The following is an 11318-nucleotide window of genomic DNA, read 5'->3' as shown; positions in this document are numbered from 1 at the left end:
TAGTTTCTAATTTCAGTTTTTAGTAGCTATTGTATTAGGAGAATATTTGGTTTCCTTTTTGAGGAACCTTCTATTTTGTAATTCCCTCCTTCATTAACATTATAAATAAAGAAGAGGAGGCTCCTAAAGGCCTAGATGATTTAATAAACAAATTAATGGTTGTTGCTATTGTCTTCTACATGGAGATTTGTCTTGTGTTTGATCAAGGCTGATGGAATTGGTGTTTGATCCAATTAACTCTCTGCGGTGTGAAGCACAAGAGGTTCTCTTCTAGTTATCTCCCTCTTTTCTTCCATACTCAAGGTGATCCAAATCTGATCTACTGTTATAGGTATTTAATTAAATCACTTTTCTCTCAATTCTGTCCAGAAAATCTTCATATTTTTCCTATTTGATCCCTTGCTGCCAGAAACACTTTCAGCCATCAGTTTGGGCTGAAATTTGGATCAAAGATAGGTCCTACCTGGGGAAGAACTCGACCCAAAGGGGAGCTCTTTCTGACCAGTGGTTTGAGAGATTTAAAAATTCTCCCTTTTCTTGTCTTTTAGTGACCTGTGACAAAGCAGAACTGAAATTGACAGATCTAGTTCAGTTCCTACTGTTCTCGTGGACTTTGGTTCATGGTATTAAGTTGATTTGGACCTATTTGAAGTCTTGTAAGCCCTTGTTATCGATCCTAATCTGATCAGAGAAACCCTAGTATTTGGTTCAATAGCTTCAACTGTTTCGGATCTGATTTCTCTTGTAATCTGATCTGTTGTGCTATTATCCTAATTTGACTTGTGTTTGTTCTTCGAGAGCATCCTGCTGTTTTGGGACTAGGTTGGTTTTTCCGATTCTAGTTCTACATTAAGTGGTATCAGAGCAAATTTTCCTGCAATTTTCTAACCATGGCAAGTCACATCACCAATGCTGAGTTGCACAAATTGTATCGTGAGTTAGCCGAGAACCAACAGAATACTGATGCTAGGCTTGAGAGGACTGAAGCCAAGTTTGATAAGTTTATGGAAGAGATGATTGCCTTTATGAAGAGGTTCGACAAGCGAGCTGAAGAAGGACCCTCTACATTACCTCCTCAGCTCAACACTTTACGGATCGAAGATACGCCTCAGAGGCAGCAACTTGATCCAGTTGTTTCCCAAGATGTTACTCGGCAATTTTTTGACAGAGATTATGGCATCAAAGTTGAGGTTCCCGAGTTCAGTGGTGAAAAGGGACCTGAGGAATTTCTTGACTGGCTTACCAAAGTGGAGAGAATTTTTGCGTATAAGTCTCTTCCAGACGTGAAGAAGTGTGAACTCATCATCACCAAGTTTATTGGGTATGCATATTCATGGTGGGATGATGTACTACATGCAAGGTTTGTCAGAAGACTTGGACCCGTTATCAATTGGGAGGTCATGAAGCAAATCCTGACTGAAAAATTTGTTCCTCTTAATTATGAAAAGGTAATGTTCCATAAATTACTTAACTTGCAACAAGGGAACAAAGATGTGGATTCATACACCCTCGAATTCCACAAACTGTCTTCAAGGTGTCGACTTTAGGAAACAGACCAACAACGGGTGATGCGATATATCAGTGGGTTAAGTACTGAGATTCGACTTGAGTTGGCTAACATTGATTTCAGGTCTGTTGATGTGGCAGCGGCTCATGCCAAGACAGCTGAAGAGAAGTCTCTTTATTGGAAGGGTATGCTCAAGACTTCTTCAGTTTATAGACCTCCACCACGTATAGAGGAAAAGAAGCCTGAAGCTCGCAGAGTTGAAGAAAAAAGGTCAGAGTTCAACAAGGATAGTGTTGGGGTGAAGAATATCATATGCCATAGTTGTGGCGAGAAGGGTCACTATTCTAACAAGTGTCCCAACAGGACTCATTCTGTGAACGTAGCAGAGAAGCAGCCAATAGAGAAGAGTGAAGATGAATCTCATTTATATCCTTATCCCCTCGAAGACGATGATATTATTGCTGATGAAGATGAGGATGTAGAAGCTCATTCAGCTAGCCTTTCATTTTTTTCGAATAAACTAGTTGATAAGGCTCCTCTCTTCAGACAGAAGGGTACTCTCCTGCACGGCTCCAACCCTATTGATGTTCATACAGTTGTTGATACTGGGGCAGAAGCAAACTTCATATCTGCTGAATTTGTTCGAGCACACAACTTTCCACAGAAATAACTTTTCAAGAAGATTCATGTGCAAGGTTTTGGACCCACAGCTCGAGAAGAGGCAACTGCAGTTGTTCGAGTACATTTACAGTTTGGGCCGTTACAGTACCATGTCACCTGTTTGGTCACCCCATTGGCACACTGCGACATTCTTCTAGGGCGACCTTGGCAGCGACATGCAGGCATTCTCTATGATGGTGCACGGAACACTATAAAGGTGAGCAAGGAGGTCGTATGTACTTAATGAGGCCACATGCATTATCAGACATGCCACGTCGTCGACTGACTCCTGCTCCGGTGACACATCAACCTACTCTCCCTCCTCTTGGAGTTATGCTCCCTTCTATTTCGAGATATGTGCCACCTCATCGGCGAGCGATTTACAAGGGAATCTTGGGAGCACTACCTAACTCGACGGAGTCGAGTTCTTTTAAGACCGGGAGAGTTGATGCAGATTAATTACCAAAATAGGCTTGTTTTATTAGGAATAAGCCTAGGGTTGGGTTCCATACATGTTAGGCTTTTGATCCCATGTGTTTTGAGTGTAATAGACCACTTTTATGGGTCTAAAAAGGGGGTTCTAAGATTGAGTACGGGATTACTAGTTAGTTTCCATTTTCATTAGTTTCCTTTCTAGTTGGGCTTGCTTTGAGTTATATTTGTTTCCTTATGAGTCAAGTTATTAATTGAGTCAAGTCCTTAGTAGTTAATTTCCTTTTTCAACTAGTTTCTAATTTCAGTTAGTTTCTAATTTCAGTTTTTAGTAGCTATTGTATTAGGAGAATATCTGGTTTCCTTTCTTAGGAACCTTCTATTTTGTAATTCCCTCCCCCATTAACATTATAAATAAAGAAGAGGAGGCTCCTAAAGGCCTAGATGATTTAATAAACAAATTAATGGTTGTTGCTATTGTCTTCTACATGGAGATTTGTCTTGTGTTTGATCAAGGCTGATGGAATTGGTGTTTGATCCAATTAACTCTCTGCGGTGTGAAGCATAAGAGGTTCTCTTCTAGTTATCTCCCTCTTTTCTTCCATACTCAAGGTGATCCAAATCTGATCTACTGTTATAGGTATTTAGTTAAATCACTTTTCTCTCAATTCTGTCCAGAAAATCTTCATATTTTTCCTATTTGATCCCTTGCTGCCAGAAACACTTTCAGCCATCAGTTTGGGCTGAAATTTGGATCAAAGATAGGTCCTACCTGGGGAAGAACTCGACCCAAAGGGGAGCTCTTTCTGACCAGTGGTTTGAGAGATTTAAAAATTCTCCCTTTTCTTGTCTTTTAGTGACCTGTGACAAAGCAGAACTGAAATTGACAGATCTGGTTCAGTTCCTACTGTTCTCGTGGACTTTGGTTCATGGTATTAAGTTGATTTGGACCTATTTGAAGTCTTGTAAGCCCTTGTTATCGATCCTAATCTGATCAGAGAAACCCTAGTATTTGGTTCAATAGCTTCAACTGTTTCGGATCTGATTTCTTTTGTAATCTGATCTGTTGTGCTATTATCCTAATTTGACTTGTGTTTGTTCTTCGAGAGCATCCTGCTGTTTTGGGACTAGGTTGGTTTTGCCGATTCTAGTTCTACATTAAGAAGAAGAGCAGAAGAAGAGGAGCAGAGAAGAAAAGAATAAAAGAAGAAGAGAAGAGAGAACTAAAAGTTGTCCAAGAAGAAAAAGAAAAAGAAGAGACTCCGAGAAGAGAGAAAGAAGTGTACCTCCGTTGAAGTACCATCGACTCACCACCGCTGGTCACCCTCGACTTCCACTTTCACGTCCGGCTTATCGAACTGCCGCCATCACAATTCCTGGCGTCGATTTCCTTCTACAGAGCCGAAAAATCCTTACTGGTCTCTCGTCTCCAAAAGGAGAAGTCTCTCTTTTGTCGGTAAACCCCACCCCACCCCACCCCACCCCACCCCATCCCATGATTTCCCCATTTTGTGCCCTTTTTTTCTTTAGTTATCATATATTTCTTGAAACACCCCTCTCTTCCTCTATTATTCTTTTCTGTCCTATTGTTTACTTGCATCCAAATATACCCTTGCCATACGTAATACATTGTGTGATTTTCAGATATTACGTTACTGCCATCCACTTAGGGATTTCATCTTAATTACCATTCTGCCATTCCTCTTTAAGTTTCCATCTATTTACGATATTGCCATTACTCTTTGAGTGTTATTTTGTTAATCATCACCATGGTAGCCAATAGTGAAATTGTTCAACAGCTGAACTCTTATAAGGGAGAAACTGATGCAAAATTTGAAGCTATTATGTCAATGATGGAATCCATGCAAACTTCTATTGATCGTTTGGTGGCAACAGATAAAGGAAAGAGTCCCATGTAGTTTGGGGATTCTTCCAACATCACTTCGCAGGATCCGTCACCACCACCACCACCACCACCACCTCCTCCACCGCCATATGGTATTGGTAGATATGATGATGGAGCAGAACGGGCAGCAAGGTTGGTTGTCCTTGATTTTTATGGAGACAACAATCCAGAACTGTACCTTGACTGGATTCATAGCTTGGAGACATTCTTCAGATGGTATGGGTTGACTGATACCCGAAAGATTCTATTTACAGAAGCTAAACTGAAAGGCACGGCTCAAGTCTGGTGGATCCAGCAATAACAACAAAATCGAACCCGAGGCATTGGTTTAGTCACTACTTGGGCTGAAATGCATGAAGTTATGAACCTGATATTCTTGCATTCTGATTACAAGCAACACATGCATCTCAGGTTTGCACAGTTGAAATAGGAGAATTTGACCGTTGAAGAATATGTTGCGAGATTTTATTATTTGGCCACTCGTTCTGATTTTGAGTGGGATGAAGAAGTATTAGTGGCGCAATTTCACAATGGTTTGCACCCTCAACTTAGTGCTGCCCTTGCATCTAGTCGACTGCCTACTGTGGAAGACGTAATGCAAGTAGCGTATTAGGTTGAGGAAAGTCTGAAACACCCATATAATCGGAGAAATTTTGTAGATACTTTTCCTCGAGGTACAAGGGAGAAATTGATGCAAAATTTGAAGCTATTATGACAATGATGGAATCCATACAAGCTTCTATTGATCGTTTGGTGGCAACAGATAAAGGAAAGAGTCCCATCTAGTCTGGGGATTCTTCCAACATCACTTCACAGGATCCGTCACCACCACCACCACCACCACCACCACCAACACCACCGCCACCATATCATACACCACCACCACCTCCTCCACCGCCATATGGTATTGGTAGATATGATGATGGAGCAGAACGGGCAGCAAGGTTGGTTGTCCTTGATTTTTATGGAGACAACAATTCAGAACTGTACCTTGATTGGATTTATAGCTTGGAGACATTCTTCAGATGGTATGGGTTGACTGATACCCGAAAGATTCTATTTACAGAAGCCAAACTGAAAGGCACGGCTCGAGTCTGGTGGATCCAGCAACAACAACAAAATCGAACCCGAGGCATTGGTTTAGTCACTACTTAGGCTGAAATGCATGAAGTTATGAACCGGAGATTCTTGCATTCTGATTACAAGCAACACATGCATCTCAGGTTTGCACAGTTGAAACAAGAGAATTTGACCGTTGAAGAATATGTTGCGAGATTTTATTATTTGGCCACTCGTTCTGATTTTGAGTGGGATGAAGAAGTATTAGTGGCACAATTTCACAATGGTTTGCACCCTCAACTTAGTGCTGCCCTTGCATCTAGTCGACTGCCTACTATGGAAGATGCTGTGCAAGTAGCGTATTAGGTTGAGGAAAGTCTGAAACGCCCATACAATCGGAGAAATTTTGCAGATACTTTTCCTCAAGGTACTAGTTTCATTCTGCAACAACCTTCTACCTAAGAAATGTCATCTAGCAAACCACAGGCTAATGCTACATCTATGGCTTCTTTATGACCTAGTCAGTCATATTCTCCACCTCGACATGTTTTTGAAATGTCATCTTCACGGCCTACTCGTCCATACTCACCCCCTTGTCATGGTTCAGATAAACCTTCTGATGCAACAAAATTTACAGTTTGGTGCTACTCATGCCATGGATTTGGACATATCAGTGCTCAATGTCCCAGCCGTTTGGTTGCTTTTATTAATAAGGATTCTCTTATACCATATATTCCTGAAGAGTAACTTGGTTTTGACACAGTTGATTTAAGAGAAGAGCATGCGCCAGGTGAAGTCAATGACACTCTTAGTGATGAAGACCAACATCTTTTTTATGTCATTTGTCATGTGTTGACCACTCAGAAAGCCACTTATAATGAAGATTGGCGCCGCAGTAGTATTTTCCAGACTCATGTGAAGTGCAATGACCAGTTGTTAACCTTGGTCATTGATGGAGATAGTTACACTAATGTTGTCTCTGAAGTCATTGTTCGTAAGATGGGATTGAAGACAGAGCTGCATCCAAATCCTTATAAGGTTGCTTGGGTGAACAACACTAATCTCAAAATCACAGATAAGTGCTTGGTCCCATATTCTATTGGTGGATTTAAGGATACAGTCCAATGTGATGTCCCCCCTCTTAAGGTGTGCCATATCCTTATTGGTCGACCTTGGTTGTTTGACAAGAAAGTATAGCATTGTGGCTATGCCAATACCTATGCTTTCAAGCATGCCAACAAGACTATGAAGTTTCATCCTGCCAAAGATCTTCCTGAAATTAAGCTTAAGAAGATGGTGGGATCGTTCCTTATTTAGCGTATTCCTTCAGACGGTCTCCTCGGTCCTTTTCTTAACTCGACGGAGTCGAGTTCTTTTTAGAGAAGAAGAGTTGATGTAGATATGGCTGCCCTTACTTGGTTGGACTAGCATGACCGGCTTTGGAAGCCAAGAGCCAAGAAGAACTGGCCTAGCCTAGGGTTTTGGTCCAACAAGGGCTGGAAATAAAATTAGTAGCTATTTAGTATTTAATTTCATGCCTTTTATTTTCCAGATTTGAATGTAGGAGTTAGGATTTATTTCCTTGCAATGGTTTCCTTTTATTGTTGTTTCCTAGTTTAGGCTAGTTTCCAATTCAGTTAAGCTTCTAATTCTATGTTTTTACTTTCTTATATATTGATTGTAACCGATGGACAAAGAGATTAATTTTGATTATTGAATGAAGATGTTGAGTTTGTGCCCCAGTGAAGTGTGTGATTCCCCTCCTTCCCCCTTTCTACTCTGATTTCCCCTTTCTTCCCTAAGGTTCTCCATCATGCTGGCTTAATAATATGATTTGATGTTTTGATATGGTACTTTCTGAAATTATAATAATGTACATGGACGCGATCAGCATCATATCATGGTAACGTTCGTTCCAACCGTAAGTTGAACACCTTTATATTCTGGTAAAGCTGGAAACTCTTTGTTTTGGATGCTGAATTCTTGGTTTTGTTGGAGAACACCAACACTACTTCCGTAGCGGACCTGTTAGTCAGGGCCTCAGGGGTTAACAGTTGCAAACAAAGCACCTAAAGGAAGACATCAGAAAGTAGAAAATGTAAGCACATGGATTTACCCAATTGTCCTTGAGAACCCCTGGCAGAACTAGGCTAGGCTGTCAACTCAATTGAGGGAAATCCGTTATCTAAAAAGGAGAATTATCATTATAGTTAACATCATTTAGCATTCTCATGGAACTTGAGGCATTATTCCCTCCTTGAACTTGGCTTTGAGACAAAGGGCCACCAAGAGAATAAGAATTTCTTAGTATTGATAACATCTGTGGTGCTGAATTTAGTTTATGTTATTTCTTATAGCGAGGGGGACCAAAAGAACACTGAATCAAAACACTCTATATAGTACCAAGATCAGATGCAAATTTCCAGTTCCACCTTCGGTTTAAGAGAGAAAATTATAAATAGTTCCTCTTCAGGAGTTCGTTTTCATACTGATTACTGAAGCATAAATAAATTAGGAAATGCAACAAGGTCGCTGGTGCACTTGGTAGATAATCCTCATTAGCACAAGTATTGGGGTGTGAGGAGTTCAAGATCTACTGTAATGATCCATGATGGTTGAGATAAGTTTATGGTGGTTGTAATGATCAATGATGCAATCATCTTTTGAAGAAATTAGAAAATCCAGTTGCTCTGCCGTTCATGATGGTTACTTATTCAAACATAATCCATTTGTATCCCAAACAGTCATTGTTTGATAAAATTATTTGGTAGCTACATGGCAGTGGGACTGGTGGTCTTTCCCTCCACCCCCAGGTTTAGGTGACTAGGCAAATCAAATTGGTAGACCAAAGATATTTGGCCATTTTAATACTTCGACAGGTTGGTAAAGAGGTATAGGGTGTACACATTGAAGTTGAAACACAATCCCACCTGAAATAGGGGATCCGAATCGCAGGTTGAAATGTGGTTCAATAGTGAGCATAGAACCTGAAAATAAGCCTCCCAATCAATCTAGGGATATCTCCCAGGCTTAATCTGAAGTTTTTTTGAAGTGAAAAAAAAAAAAATACTGTAATTGCAGGTTTAGACCAAATATTGACATGTAACAGAACTCAAAGAACTTCAAGCAATAACTTCAAAGAAAGCATTAGTGGGGGAAAAAACAAAAGCCTAGCAGAGAAGAACTGAAGCCTCTAATCTAGAGCAATTCAATTCAAAACCAGACTCTGTTTAAACACCTAATGTAGTTACTACTTACTAGTGGAGACTATTAACACTAGGAATTGGGTAATGGTAAAATATTAAACAAAAAGGATTAAAATTATAAACTAACGTTGTCTATTTACTAGGATACTTACTACTAAGTTTTATAAACACCACCAAAACAGAAACTCTATTCTCTATACCATCGAGCATATTTGACTAACCTAGTAGAATATTTTCAAATTAGCTCTCCCAAGCTATGGATTTTGTCGGACATTGGTAATCCGAAAATATAAAATTATTGCAATAAACCCAATATTCTGACTAGATCTTGATGGGGGGCCTTAGGGAAGAAGGGAAGAATCACATGGGGAAGGGCGAAGGAGAGGAGATTCATACGACCAAGCATAACCACAACTTCACCCAAAATGATTAATTCATCATTCTCTGCATATCCATCGACTATAGCCAATATATAGAAAATAAAGACATGAAATTGTAAATTCTACTAACATAGTATCTAACCTAAACTAGGAAATAGCCATAAAAGGAAACTAATGTAAAGGAAATAAATCCTAAATCCTACATTCAAATCTGGAAAATAAAAGGCATGAAATAAAATGCTAAGTAATTACTAATTTTATTTCCAACCCTTGTTAGACTAAAACCCTGGGCTGGACCAGTTCTTCTTGGCTCTTGGCTTCCAAAGACAGTTATGCTGGTCCAACCAGGTAAGGGCAGCCGTATCTGCATCAATTCTCCTTCTCTGAAAAGAACTCGACTCCATCAAGTTAGGGAAAGGACCGAGGAGACCGTCTGAAGGAATACGCTGAATGAGGAACAATCCCACCATCTTCTTGAGCTTAATTTTAAGGAGATCTTTGGTAGGATGAAACTAGTACCTCGAGGAAAAGTATTTGCAAAATTTCTCCGATTGTATGGGCATTTCAGACTTTCCTCAACCTGATACACTACTTGCACGGCGTCTTCCATAGTAGGTAGTCGACTAGATGCAAGGGTAGCACTAAGTTGAGGGTGTAAACCATTATGAAATTGTGCCACTAATACTTTTTCATCCCACTCAAAATCAGAATGAGTGGCCAAATAATAAAATCTCGCAACATATTCTTCAACGGTCAAATTCTCTTGTTTCAATTGTGCAAACCTGAGATGCATACGTTGCTTGTAATAAGAAGGTATCTCCGGTTCATGACTTCATGCATTTCAGCCCAAGTAGTGACTAAACCGATGCCTTGGGTTTGGTTTTGTTGCTGTTGCTTGATCCACCAGACTCGGGCCGTGCCTTTCAATTTAGCCCTGCAAATAGGATCTTTTGGGCCTCAGCCAATCCGTACCATCTAAAGAATGTCTTTAAGCTGTGAATCCAGTCAAGGTACAGTTTTGGATTATTAACTCCATAAAAATCAAGGACATCCAATCTTGCTGCTCTTTCTGCTCCATCATCATATCTACTAGTTCCATATGGTAATGAAGGTGGTGGTGGTGGATCCTGTGGAACGGTGTTAGAAGAATCCCCATATTGAATGGGACTCTTTCTTCTATCTGCTGCCACCAAATGATCGATAGAAGCTTGCATAAATTCCATCATTGTCATAATAGCTTCAATTTTTGCATCATTTTCTCCCTTATAGGAGTCCAACTGTTGAACAACTTCACTACTGGCTACCATGGTGATGATTAACAGAATAACACTCAAAGAGTAATGGTAATACAGTAATTAGATGGAAACTTAAAGGAGAATATGGCAGAATAGTAATTATCTCTCCTTTTTTTTTTTTTTTCAGGGATGGCAGAACTGTAAATAGTGAAAGTGCACTTTAAGTCACAAAGGAAGACACGTGTGGAGCAAGGGTCTAATTGGAAATAAGGAAAATATGAGGATAAAAGAATTAAGATAGGGAGGGGTAGTTCTGGAAAAAGAGAAATTATAAAGAAGAGAGAAAACAAATTGATGGGTTGGGGTTTGGATTACCAATAAAAGAAAGTATCTCTCCTTGAAGACTGCGAGCAAATAGCGGAGGATTTGAGGCGAGCAACGGCTACGGAAACTAGGTATGCCTCTTCGTTTCTCTTTGTTCCTTCGTCTTCTCTCTCTGCTTCTTCTTCGTCGACCTTTTTTTTTTTTTTTGGATGTTGGACAAAGAAAGAGGAGGCAGGGTTTTTTTTGTTTTGTGGCTGCCATGGTTTTAAGTATCGGTGCGTATCGTGCCGTATCGGTCGATACGTATCCGTATCGGTAGGCATCGGCACGATACATACCGATACGTTACATAGAATTTTAGGCCCCCTTTTGCGTATCGTATGTATCGTATCGTGCCGTATCGTATCGGTACCGATACGTACGATACTCTGCGATACGAACTTTTGAAAATCTGGAAATTCCCGAGAGTATCGGTACGTATCGGTACCGTATCGGTATGTATCGACCGTATCGTGCAGTATCGAGCCGTATCGTACTGTATCGGTACCGTATCGGTATGTATCGACTGAAAATATGAAAATTCCCGTGAATGTGCCTTTTGTTGTTTGA

At 40.2% G+C, this 11318-nt stretch overlaps 1 protein-coding gene across 2 annotated transcripts in view; it reads left to right on the top strand.

Moving 5' to 3' along the window:
- The window catches only part of LOC122071290 (nudC domain-containing protein 2-like), a 19920-nt gene that overhangs the window by 3747 nt on the left and 4855 nt on the right, over positions 1–11318 (top strand). Inside the window, exon 5 of one of the 2 annotated variants that reach the window (XR_006138130.1) lies at positions 10573–10840. The exons of the other annotated variant lie outside the window; for it this stretch is intronic. The gene's annotated coding sequence lies outside the window, so the exon portion shown is untranslated. The remainder of the gene's footprint in view (positions 1–10572; positions 10841–11318) is intronic. 2 annotated transcript variants of the gene reach the window in all.

Source organism: Macadamia integrifolia, unplaced genomic scaffold, assembly GCF_013358625.1.
Source record: "Macadamia integrifolia cultivar HAES 741 unplaced genomic scaffold, SCU_Mint_v3 scaffold_19A, whole genome shotgun sequence".
Taxonomy (NCBI): Eukaryota; Viridiplantae; Streptophyta; class Magnoliopsida; order Proteales; family Proteaceae; genus Macadamia; species Macadamia integrifolia.
Note: the sequence above shows the minus strand (reverse complement) of the source record. Positions and strands in the feature narration are given on the sequence as shown.